This window comes from Artibeus jamaicensis, unplaced genomic scaffold (genome assembly GCF_021234435.1).
Source record: "Artibeus jamaicensis isolate MK-2021 breed Jamaican fruit bat unplaced genomic scaffold, CSHL_Jam_final contig_887, whole genome shotgun sequence".
NCBI lineage: Eukaryota > Metazoa > Chordata > Mammalia > Chiroptera > Phyllostomidae > Artibeus > Artibeus jamaicensis.
Genome location: NW_026522003.1, coordinates 1,337,990 through 1,351,502, shown reverse-complemented (window position 1 = coordinate 1,351,502; position 13,513 = coordinate 1,337,990). Strand labels below are relative to the sequence as shown.

Genomic DNA, 13,513 nt, shown 5'->3' with positions numbered 1-13,513 from the left:
TATAGACCTGCCTAAGCCTCTCCTTTTCCTTCATTCATTCCTCCACCTAATCTGCCTCCAAAATTTGATTAATTGATATGCAAGAGTTGCTGACTAATTTCTGGGACATAAAGATGAGCAAAATACAAAGGAGGTAGGAGGGAAGACAAATTAGGTGACGGAGAGGAGGAAACACATAAGCAAAGGCTCAGAGGTAAAAAAGACATGGCATTGCAGAAGACCCCGTTTCATTAGCCAGTATACACTGAGAGAGAGGAGCCGCCTCCACGCAGTTAGGAAGCTCCTGGAAGCTGTGCAGACAGCCCAAGTCTGATGAAATGGCCCCAGGGCCACTGCAAAAGCTGATGTCCAGGAAGTGCACACATCCACCTACCAACACTGTCAGAAGAGAGGAAAAAATGACTTCTTCTTCTCTTCTACTTTCCAAATCAAGCCAAACTGGCAGAACATAGACTACAACAAGAACCCTGGAAGCAAAGGAGTCTGGGGAATACCATTCCCGGGGTTCCAGACCTTATAATACAGACAAACCTTTGAAATATTGCAGGTTTGGTTCCAAATCAGCATAATAAAGCGAGTCACACAAATGTTTTGGTTTCCCAGTGCATAGAACAGTTATGTTTAGCCCTACGCGATGGCTCTGTTCGGCGTACACCAAAAGGCTCTGGGTTGAATTCCCTGCCAGGGCCCATATCTAGGCTGCGGTCAGATCCCTGGTGGGCACACATATGGGAGGCAACTGATGGATGTTTCCCTCTCTCTAAAATCAATAAACATTTCCTCAGGTGAGAATTTTAAAAATGTTTAAATTATGTTTACACTATACTGTAGTCTATTAAGTATGCAATAATAAGAGACACTGAAATTAAGAACAAACTGACAGTAACCAGAGGGGAGTTGGGAGTGGGTAATGGGGGGAAAAGAGGGAAGGGTCACCAAGGAACATGTATAAAGGATGCATGGATAAAGCCAAAGGGGGGTAAGATCGAGGGTGGGAGGTGAGGATGGCTGGGGTGCAGGGGAGTGGTGGGAGGAGAGTAGACACAACTGTACTTGAACATCAATAAAACAAAAAGTTTAAAAATATAAAGAATTTTTTAATGTGCAATAATAGCATTATGTCTAAAATGTTCATCTCTTGATTTAAAAATACTTTATTGCTAAAAAATAATGCTAACCCTTCAGCAAGTCATATTCTTCCTGGTGGAGGGTCTTACCTTAAATTTGTAAAAACTACAATATCTGTGAAGCAGAATAAAGCAAAGTGCAATAGAACAAAACAATTGAACAATGCACACCTGTACAAAAGCGAGCACACAGTGATGGAGGGGGTGCAGGTTGCCCAGAATGCCTTTTCTCTGCCCCTTACTAAAATTTCTTCCCCTCAGCGTACCGTGGGATGCTGGATTCCACATATACTTCATTCATCCTCACATTACAGCTGCTTTCCCTCTGGCCAGGCTACAAGTTCTCTGAGAGGTAGGTCCACTTGTTTGAACCCTTTCTTTGAATCCCCTCAATGTCCAGCAGGCATGTTGCTATGTACTTAGAAGATACACGACAGATATTTGCAAATAGATGCAGTGCTGAAACTGGGAGCCCCTCTGACTCCCAGTTCAGAGTTCCACTCAACATTACATAGTCTTTATTCATCGACAGAAGGCTTTTTTAAAATGGGAGTTAAGTATAAGTTTCAAATTGCTCAGTTCTGTTTTGATTGGCAGGGAAACTCTTCTGGAGTTGAAACAACTAAACAGACCACAATGAATGAAAAGTTTTCAGGAGACACTGGGTCCCATTAGTGGAACACTCCTATTTGTAAAGGGCAGTTTCAACTTCCCAGTGAGGTAACAGTGAAAACATCGATGGGACTGAAGAGAACTGTAGCTATTTTCCCGGAATGAACCAATTCAATCTTATCTATTTTAAATGCATGGAGAGGCAAATGGGGGTGCTCTCTATACATTTTTCTTAATAAAAAATAATAAACTCATGATGTCTATAGGAGCACCAAGACAAGAAAGCTGATTAGATTTGTTGCAGATTTTTTTTTACTAAGAATGAATTTGCAGTTTAAAACATTAATAACAGCCACCATCACTAACTGATACTTATTGGGCCAAGCCCCCCTCTGAAAATTGTGTGTGTTACCTCAGTGAGACCACACAGTATCCCCACATGCACTTTCACAGATGAGGGACCAGAAGCACAGGAAAGGTAACTGACAAGCCTAAAGACACACACCTCCTAAGCAGTGTTGTAACAGGGTGCAGCCAAGAGGGGGGCCCCAAATAGGGATTTGGAATGGGGTCCAGAACTCAAGGTGTCCAGGAAATATTAGGATGCGCTCACCCCTTCCCCCCACAGGTGTGAGTAGGGGGAAGGAACAAATGAAGCAAGGCCACTGAGAGCTGTTTTGTACAGCCTCAGCTTTGCAGCTTACTTCTGGAATGGCCATTTAACATATCTATAACTTTTTATTGGTTTCATAGATATGTTAAATAGCTGTAGTCGTGCTCTGAGCCAGGGGGGATGGAAGTCACTTCTACCCAAGATGTAATTGGGGGCAGGTCCCCAGGTTACTGCACCTGTGTGAGAGCTTGGGGATGATTGGCTCCATGCCATGGGGCCACACCTGCCCAGATCCACTATGGCAGCCCAGTAAAGCTGGAAGGATATGGGTGTGCTGGCAAGTGTAGCTGATTGTAGGAGGAGTCAGAAATGGGGCTGCAGAGGAGGAATGGCTGAGGATTTAAACCCAAACTCAGCAACCATTGGGAAGAACCACTTGGCTTCTGGCAGAGTGGGGACCCCTGCAGCTGGGGTAGAGAGAATCATCATGAGGCTTTAGCAGAGAACTGCCACTTGGCTTTTTGCCAGAGTGGCAACCCCCTCCCCCACACCACCAACTCCCTTCAGCTTAGGTGAAGAGGGAGCCACGGGGTTTGGCCAGAGTGCAGACCCCCCGCAGCTCTGGTGGAGAGAGAACCATGTGGTTTTGGTCAGCGTGGGGAACCCTGTGGCTTTGGGGTGCTCCCTTTGGCTGAGTGGCCTGGGAAGCAGGAGAGACTTTGCCTGGAAGAAGGGTGAAAGAACTCTTGCCAGGAGGCCATGAGAAGGTGCCACACGGCTTTGGAGTAATTAGAAATCCTGCCTGGATGGTGACACAGCTGACAGTGCCAGCAGCCTGAAACACAGACATTTGCTCTTTTCCTGATTTACGGTACCCCCAAGTTAGGTCAGGGGGGAAAGGAAGCACTGTGGGCATCTGTGGGTATCCAAAAGGACTTTGATATCTTAATGAAGACATTAGGTCACTACTTTAAGTCTATATAGCTTTAAATCAACATTTCTTTTCTTTTTCACAAATCTCTGGCCTTGAAAGACGTCCTTCCTATCTGGCGCAGACAATCGAGCCCAGTAGGGGGTCCTTTCAGTAATAGTATATCGTGACCGCCCTTGGCCCTGTATGTGTAAGTGAACAGTTTTTGGCATCTCTGGGTGGGCCAAATATTGCCCCCACTTGGACCTCTGTTCTATGACAGTGTCATCAGGATACAAATTCTTAGCCATAGTTCTAGACAGCCAGATAAATGGGAGCTGGGCAGTCATTACCCAAACAGCTAGTCTTGCAGACTGCCAGTTATGACTATATCAAACAAATCATTGTCTATCACATTACCCTAATTCATGAATTTGCCAATTGGTATTGTCTGTTTGAGGCGGAATAGCAAGAAACTAGGAAAATTCTTTGTCAAATGGAATAGGGACACTGAGAGCCACAATGGCCAAGCAATTTACAACCAGGTGCAGGTAGTCACCGGGGCAGAAAGCCCTGGCAGGGGGCAAAACTGGCAAAACAAAGACCCTTTCCTAGGGTAACCTTTTTTCCCTGGCCTTCCCCCAACTCTCCCCACCAGACATCTCTGGCCTCAGTTGTGTTTCAGTTCCAGGCTCAGAAAAGCAGCAAAACCAGGTGGGCGATGCAGGATCAACTTCAATGACTAATGACCCTGTCCTGGCACTGACCTATCAGTGGAGACCACCTGAAAGAGTACACCTGGAAAACTGAATAATATCTGCCGAAACCCTCCCCTTGGATTCCCACCTGCAAGAGAGAGATAAAAGCCTCAAGACAAAGGACCCAGCACGTGCCCTCTCTTTCTGGGGAGAAGCCCGAGCCATTCCTTTCCCTTCTTCTTCCCTCACTTCTTAACCCCACAGACATGTGTCTCCTAAACTCTAAGGCAATGGGCAGCAGCAGCTCGTCCCAGGCTAACCCCCTGCACATGTCCCCAAAACCCCCTTTTCTGACTTCCCAGTGAGCTCAGGCAGCCCAGCCCAGGCTCTTCGGTTGCTTCCTCTATGCTGGGCCCTCCCTTGTTTTACTGTCCCCAGCTTTGATCAGTGTGCCCTCAGAGTCAGTTGGACTCATGTTGTGAAATCTTTCCTACACAAAGTCAAGAACCCACATACTACAAGTGGTCCTAGGCAGACCCACTCAGCACCAGTCCCCTATCCTGGTAACCTGTTGATAGAGATTAACCAATGTATGTCACGTTGTAGCAGAGTGAAATGTTTGCTCTCTGTAGCAGCTATCCTAATTGTAGCCTGCATTGCTCCCTAGGACTTCAGGCTAATAGTTCCTGCTATACAAATGCTAATTAGCCAGAGGAATCTTGCTGGAGACTTGAGGTTTTGCAAAGATAGCCCCTTGTCAAATGACACCTTTCCCAAGAGATGAAAAATTATGTAGCAAGAGTCTCTAGACCTGACTCATATCAGAGGGGGTCTATGGACCAGCCAGGAACAAAGGGATTTAGAAATTTTGTTTTCTTCCGTGAATCCCTCCCTGTCTTGGTACCTGGCTGTCTGCAGCTTTCATCCACCTCTTGTCTCATCACTCCTCCCTTGCTCTGACATAAAAGATGCCTGAATTCTAGACTCTCTTAAAATGGATTCGAGGGAGCTGTAATAAGGCATCCCCACCTTCTCAAGCTGGGCCCTCTCAGCAAATAAACTTTCCTTCTTACTCCAAACTGACATTTCAGAGCATCTGGCACACAGACTTTTAACCAGTAACAATACATAACTTTATAACATTAGAGAAATGCCACTTAACTTTTCAGAGTTTGATTCCAGACCATCAAACTTTTATTCTGTCTAGTTTATTCAACAAAATATGGAGAAGAGTTGTTCTGTCAAGTGAATCTAAAAGTTTATTAGCAAATAACAGAGCAATGGAAGAGATTAGATTAGATTAGATTGGATTAGATTGATCCTATCAGATTAGGTCCAATCAGATCACATTAGATTAGAGCTGAAGAGGTTCACAGGGCATTTCTTTGCCCACTAGAGGCCACTTTGGCCCCAGCCTGAGGTCAGGCACCTAGTTAGTCTGAAGCTGCCTGATTGGTCTAGCCTGACCACAGGACATCTGGGAAGGTCAAGTTGATTTCAAAATCATTCTAAAATGTGCATTCCTCTCTAGGATGAATCTGAAAACACACCTTCCATCCCCACTTTAACTCAAACCAGCCTTTCTATGGTGAGCTCCTGGTCTGGGGCAGGAGCACTGAGAGAACCATTCTTACTGTGAAACTAAGATTGGAGTTGAGCTGTCTATGCCCAACTAAAGTGAGTCTTCATCTTCCCCACATTTCCTTCACAGCTGTTCCCGTTGTTTCTCATCCCCCTATCATTAAACAATGCTGAATCTTGCTAATATCAGTCATTTGAAGTCATAAAACACCCAGCATACTGGGATATCTTAAGAGGCCAAATTCTCAGTGTGCATCAATTCCTGAAGAGTGTTGGATTCTCCCTAAGAAACCCAATAAATGAAACACTGGCCTAAGAATCAAAATATCAGCGTGACTTTTCCTCTTCCTTATTCCACACCCTTCCTTGCCTATCCCTTGAAGGTGGCAATGTGGCTTCCAAAGAGGCAGCCACAAGGCAGCAGCAAACCAAGGTGGAAACAAACCAAGGTGGAAACTAGCCAAGGAAATGGCTGGGACTGAGAAGTTGGCAGGGCCAAGAAGAAGGTTAGCCAAGGAGGAAGTCTTTGTGGTCGGAAGATTGGTTACATAGAGGAAGATTGATTACATACATGAGGATTGAGAAGTAAGTAAATACCTATAGGTTTATCAGGGCCTAAGGAGGGATTTACCCAGAGGTGTAATGGGGAAAGACCAAGAAAAAAACCTGAGGCATTGGATTAGAATTGGAGGTATTGATGTGATGGATCACTTGAAGAATAAAGATAGATAGATGATAAAGATATAAGCATATAATAAAGAGATAGATGATATATAGATATCAATGTATATGGTTAACACATAGATACAATGAGCATACTAAACATATCTTGGTTTCAAAATACCATCTTTCACAAAAAGGAATCTGGGCTCCTCAGAGAAATGACTGATTCCAGTACTGAGGCATAAGATGAGCTTAGAACACTCAACTGTAGCAGAAAATAAAGAAGTGCTCAAAGAATAATGGGCATGTGGCCAAAGGACGTGGGACCGAGCTTGAGAGGGTTCTTACTGGCCCAAACTGGGACAATCTGATTACCATAATAATGATTGTAACAGGTACTAATCCACTGACCATAAGTCCATACTGATGTGAATAATGAATGAAAGAATGACTGAATAAGGAAGAAACGAAAGCTTCTCCTTACAGCAGTATGTCATTTAATAACATAGAAGAAACAATGGACTTTGAAAACCACCATGTGGCAACCATCACGGTGGCAGGAGTCATCAACAGTTACCAAGATCAGCGAGAAAGGGTTGCTGAGGAACAGGATGCAGGGCTAGTCTTGGACTGTCTGCTCACAAAACTCTATTCAAACACAAATGGAAAAACGATGACTTCACAGTGGAGAAACTTGGCACATATCAACTAACTGGGGGATCTTGGTTAACCTTACTAGCAATGAGACTGATTGACCTCGAATGTCTCCTGAAGTGATGCACTGAGGAGAGCACAGCGTCTTTTGGGGGGTACTTCTACCAAGAATTCATGACCTGAGTCTAGACAAACCCCAGTCGAGAAGGAAAGGTGTACACTATTTAGAACTGCCAAGGTCATGGAAGATAGGGAAACACTAAGGAACTATGTAAGAACTGTTTTCTAGATTATAAAAGACTAAAGAGACATAACAACTAAAATGCAAAGTGATACTGATTACATTCTAGACCAGAAAGGAGAGAGAGAGAATGGGACAGTTGGCAAAATTTTAACAGGTCTGTGGGTTGAATAAGAGTGTTATAGCAATGTTGATTTTCTGATTGGGATCATTATAATTACTCAGGAAAGTGCTCTTGCAGGAGGAAAATACACTGCCATACTTAAGGAATGGGTCATCATGTTTGCAACTGCTCTTATTCTCAGATAAAGAACCATCATATATATTAGAGGAAGAGAGATATGTGGTAAAAGGTTAACATTAAGGAACCTAAGTAAAGAGAATATGAAAGTTTTATGTAGTATTCTTGCAACTTTTCTCTAAGTTTGGAATTTTTTCAAAGTAAAATATTTTGAAGATGAGATATTAGAATATCTAAAATTAAAAAACTGATAATGCCTAGTATTGTCAAGGATATGGAAGAACAGAAACTCTCTCATACTGTTGGTACAGGTATAAAATGATATGACTACTTTGGAAAACTGTAAGGCAGTATTTGTAAGCTGACATAAATATACCCTATGAGCCAGCCATTCTATTCCTAGATATACACCTCAAAAGAAATAACCAGATAAGTGTACTATACATATAAGAAGATTGGGGCAATACTGCTTGTGATAGTCAAAACTAGGAAAACAATCTGTATTAGTCATCAACTGCTGCAAAAAAAAAACACAACCCTACCCCATAAGTTAACAGCTAATAACACAAACATGTGTATCTCACTGATTCTGCGAGTCAGCAATGCACTGTGGCTTAGCTTCAAGACTCTCCCTCTCGGTCTGTCTTGACGTTGTAGTCAAGCTGTCAGCCAGGGCTGCAGTCCTCTCAAGGTCTGACTGAGACCTCAGCCTCTCACCACCTGGACCTCTTCAAAGGGCCACCTCATGATGTAGCGCTGGTTTCCCAAAAGAATCAGTCAAAAAAGAACACTCACAATGGAAGCCACAGTCTTTTTGTAACCTAATATCAGCAGTGAAATGCTATCACTTTTGCCATAGTCTATTCATTAGAAGCTAATCACAAGGTCCAGTTCACACCCAAGGAAAGAATATTACATAAGTTCATGGAAAGCAGGAGGCAAGGATCATTGGGGGCCACGTAAGAGACAGCCTGCCATGCAACCCAAATGTCTGACAATGGTAGAAAGGGCAAATATCATGATTTGTTTAATACGATGCAATATTAAAGAACAAGAAAACTGATGAACTACAGCTACTTACAACAAGAAATGACTCTCACAAATATTATGTGGGAAAAAACACACACAAAAAAGAATTCTATGGTATGGTTCTATGTATACAACTTTCAAAAACAGGCAAAACTAAACTATGATAACAGAAGTCAGGTAAAGGTTACCTTTTCAGAGAAAGGATGGGTAATGACTGGAAGGGGTGCTCCCAGAACGGTGGTAATGCTCTAGATCCTGACCTGGACCATGATTACATGGGGGATCATCTCATAAAAATGGGTCAAGTTAGATGCCTTTGATGGGTGCACTCTTCTATACATATACGATAGTTCAATAAAATTTTTTACTTGAAAACTTCATACCCCCAAATCAAGATTATGTTTAATTGGTAACTTTTTATTTTCATATAATTTCAAATTTACAGAAAAGTTGCAAGAATCATGTAAAGCATTCCTATCTACTTTTTCCCCAGATTCACTGTTTACATTTTACGGCATTTGTTATCATTCTCTTTGTATGTGTACGTGTACACATTTTTTCTGAACCACTTGAAATTAAGTTGCAACCATCATTATTTGCCCTGAAATATTTCATGTGCATTTCTTTTTTTTTAAAGTAACTGTTTAATGCATTAGGCAAAAGTTTTGCATAAAATCAGAAATCTATGATCTGTCCCTGCTCCAATTGGTAAAAAAAAAAAGTGCAAGATTTCCCCTGGCTGGTGTAGCTCAGTGGATTGAGCACAGGCCTGCAAACCAAACAACTGAGGTTTGATTCCCAATCAGGGCACATGCCTGGGTTGCAGGTCAGTTCCCAGCAGGGAACGCGTGAAAGGCAACCATACATTGATATTTCTCTCCCTCTCTCCTTCCCTCCCCCTCTAAAGATAAGTAAATAAAATCTTTTTAAAAATGCAAGATTCATCACCAAGCTTGTGTAAATCAGACCCAGACTCAAAACCCACACTCATCTGTGACCCGACCTCAGGCTACTTCCTGTTCTCTGCGCTGAACATCCGCTCTGCCAGCACCCGCTCTGCCAGCACCCACTCCAGCTTCACGGTGTTGGCAGCAAACTCCAGTATCCCATCTGAGAGCTTCTCCATAGCCATCTGGTCCTCGTTGTGAGGCAGGAGACAGCATAGAAAGAACTCTGAGATTGCAATACTGTTATTGGCCAGCATTTAGCACCCTCATTGCCAGGAAGCACCTTTTACCAATTAGGTAGAATAAATAGTAAACCGAGGCAGAGGGAGGAAGGAGACAAGTCTCACGAGCTAACTCAGCAGTCCTGAGCCTGATCTGATAATATTGCCAGGTGTTCCAACATCACAGGAAACACTATGTTAGCAAGAAAGAAGGGAAGTCCTTGAAATTCTATGTAGCATTTCCACTACCTGGGAAAAGAAGCCTTGACACTGTGCTTTCATCCCAAGGCCTGAATGTGGGAAAGGGTCCCCAGTGCTCAAAGAAAGAGCCCATAAAACAGCTTTGGTTAATTGCCTACCTCTGGTCACTATCTGTTTTACGAGGGAGTCCCTGATGCTTACAGAAAGAGCCCATAAATAACTTTGGAAAGTGCCCCAATTTAAATTAACTGCCTCCTGTCATGTGTTTGTTTCACAACACGATGAACAAATGGGGTCTGGAGCAAGATAAGGATCTGAGCTAACAGACCGCCACACATACGTAAATTTGGGTAGTCACATCTCCCAGGGAAAGCTGGCACCACATTTACCCGTTAATCAATATGTAACTTTTTTCTCCTATCCCACCAACTATGTAAGTCCTCAGAACAAAGGTCTCTCTCTCTCTCTCTCTCTCTCTCTCTCTCAGGAGATTGGGCCTCTGGCCACCCAGCCTCAGGCTGCCCAGGGGCTTGCCACCCTGGTCTTCAGCTGTTCTTGCATATGTCACCCTGCTTTGCCCTGAAACTTTGCCTTTCATCCCCCTATTCTACCTAGTCCTGTTCTCTTCCATGGGAATGGGCCACTAACATACTGATTACACACTACTAGATTTGCTGATATGTAATTCTTTATATGTGTCAGCAAGAAGAACTAGGTCTCTCCCGTGAACAGTTGTGCAGTCAGAGGAAGGCCTTCTCATCCAGGTGGGTCTTCTCCAGGTCACTGGCCTGGGCTGCCTCAACCAAGAGCAGGGGCACCAGGTTGCTGCCATCCTTGAGCAGCTACCACATCTCCCCCAGGAGCTTGGGGGAGATGGTGAGGAAGACTTCGCAGTCTGCCAGCGCCTTGACTGTGCCCATGTTGCAGAAGGAAGAGCCCATGACGATGGTCTCATAGCCAAACTTCTTGTTTGTAGATCTTGGTGACACTTCTCACCCCAGGGTCCTCCAGGGGCTCACACACTTTCTTGTCTGTGTTGGCCACACGCCAGTCAATGACGCGCCATCACGAAGAGGGAGATGAGCGTCCACAGCCTGGGCGAAGGGGAAGAGCAGCATCATGTCGCAGTAGATGCCGTGCTGCTCCTCCAGCTCCTTTCCAGCCTGGATTCCCCCCCAGGTGGACGAGAGCTTGATCAGAACCTGGTCTTTGTGACCCCGGCATCCTCGTAGAGCTTGATGACACACCTGACCCAGGTCTCCGTGGCATCTTGTCGAAGGAGAGCCTCGCATCTACCTCCACGGACATGCGGCCCAGAATCTTCAGTATTTCTGCCCCAAACAGCACGTAAAGTTTATTGATGGCATTTTGGATCTGTTCTTCTCGTGGCCCACCCAGCCTCCTGCCGTGGATGATGGCCTCCTCCACCAGCTCCTGGTAGGTGGTTTCTTCTTTAACTCCTTGGTTGTTGGACTTCCATACAGTTCTGTTTTCTGTCAGTTCTGGCTGTTTTTTGTTTTTTAATTTGTTGTTGTCCTTCTTTTGGTTATGCGAGGAGGCACAGTGTGTCTTCCTATGCCTCCATCTTGGCTGGAAGTCCAGTTTTTCATTATCTTGACTCTTTTAAAGACTACAGTCCAGTTATTTGCAGATGATCCCTCAGTTTGAATTCAGTTCATGCATTTTTGGCAGAGCAGCATAAAAACAATGTTGTGTCCTTGTCAAAGCAGCACATCAGAGTTATACGATGCTACTTGGTCCCATTACTGGCTGTATTAACTTTGATTATTTGATTAAAGCAGTGCCTACTAGATTGCACCACTATAAAGTTACTATTTTTCCTTTGTAATCACTAGATAATCTTGGGGAAAATAATTTGTATGTAAGTGTCATGTTCTGAGAAAAGTTCCCCACTAACCTTATTTTCCATTGGTGATTCTTGTCAGAAGCAATTATGAAATGGTAGCTGCCAAACAGTGATTGTCTAACTTCCATCATTCCTTCCTTATTTATCACATTTATTGGTTGACATTGTGCTTGAAGGAGACTTTCCCTTCTCTACCTTTTATATATTTATTCAGTCATTCATTTGTGTACATCAGTATGGATTCCTGGATTCCCATTTTAGTTAGTGAATTATTATGTTTCTATCATGATTAATTTTGAGGTTCAAATTGTCCCTGTTTGCCCACTGGTAGATCCAGGATGAATTCTTGCTCTGAGTTACTTATTACTATCCAAGTGACCTTGTACTCTGAAATTCCTTCATACCAAAGTAAAAATAGATTGTGCCTTTGCACTTCATAATGTACCCAAGTTCAACAAATGTAGAGCACAAGTGCAGTTCAAACTAAAAGAAGAAAGAAGGGAAATTAGAGAGAAAGGCCATAAACTTTAAATAGAGAAATCTCCCTAATTTGTATTTTTAGTGTCAGCAATAAATGGTTAACTCGAAGTAAATTACAGCAGCAGGACCTAATTTTAAGGCTCTACTAAAATCTGCCATGTTTGAAGTCAGGCATAAATCATAGTTAAAGTTCACAGAGAAATAACTTAAGTCTTTTTTTATTTGTTATAGAGTTTCCTTTTTCCATCAACTCATAATACTTCCCTTTTTATTTTATTTTATTTTAATTTTTTTTTTGCCTAAGGTTCTGTAAGAATCATCAACTAACAACAATAAGAACTAGAAATTTACCTAAAACTTACTCTTATCCAATCTCAGTAAGATGACGATGTTTTTCAACTATACACTTATTTGCGGAGACTCAATTCTTCTCATATAACAATAAACTCTATTTTCTGCATCTTGAGTAACAAACATAAAATCTCCCAGAAACATTTTATTTTCCATAATCTGAATCATGTTAAGCCCTGGCTAGTGTTGCTCAGTGGATTGAGCACCAGCCTGTGAACCAAAGGGTTTCTGGTTCAATCCCCAATAAGGACACATACCTGGGTTTCAAGCCAGGTCTGCACTAGGGGCAACCACACATTGATGCTTCTCTCCTTTTCTTTCTCCCTCCCTTTCCCTCTGTCTAAAAATAACTAAATAAAATCTTTTAAAAATATTTTTAAAAATAATAAACAAATAAATAAATCACATTAAATAACTTCTACATTTAAGAAGAGAGAAACGCCTGTCCAATAAAGTAGGGCTTATTCTTATACAGAGCACTGACTGCAAGTTACACTTAAGGTTGACAGTAAACATGTCCAAAATTCTAAAAATAGGACAAATCAACATATACCATCAGGAAAGAAAAAGTAAAATGTCAGAAGAGAGAGCTTGACCAGGCCTAAATGACAGAATTAACATATCTAAGGGATTAGAAATGGAAAAGTTGAAACTTAGAAAAATAAAGAAATTGAAAAGGCAAGATTTGTCAGGGTTTAACAAGGCAAGGGAAGAAACTACATAGGGAGCATTTTTTCTCTCATAAGACTGGTTACTTTAACCAGCCTCAGACACAGTCGAATATCGATGGAGACCTTCCAAGTAGAAGATTTAACACCGCTGGACGACATCCTACGAAGCCTGTCTGAGCAGCAATCAACTTTTGGTGGCACCCACTATTTCCTCCTGCCCACTTCAAACTGCAATACACATGTTCGAAACTAAGCTCGGTATATGTATCCATCTAACCTGTTTTGAAAAGGTTTGAGCAAAAATATGAGAAAATCATATGTTTTTCTATTAAAATGATGAGAGGAGAGTTTTAGAGAGAAGGCTAATCAACAGTGTAAAATGCCATCCAGAAGTCTAAGAGAATGA

At 42.6% G+C, this 13,513-nt stretch overlaps 1 pseudogene; it reads right to left on the bottom strand.

The window, feature by feature from the left end:
* Window positions 1-9,338: 9,338 nt before the first annotated feature.
* LOC119037254 (transaldolase-like) lies at window positions 9,339-13,266 on the bottom strand (annotated as a pseudogene).
* Window positions 13,267-13,513: the final 247 nt, after the last annotated feature.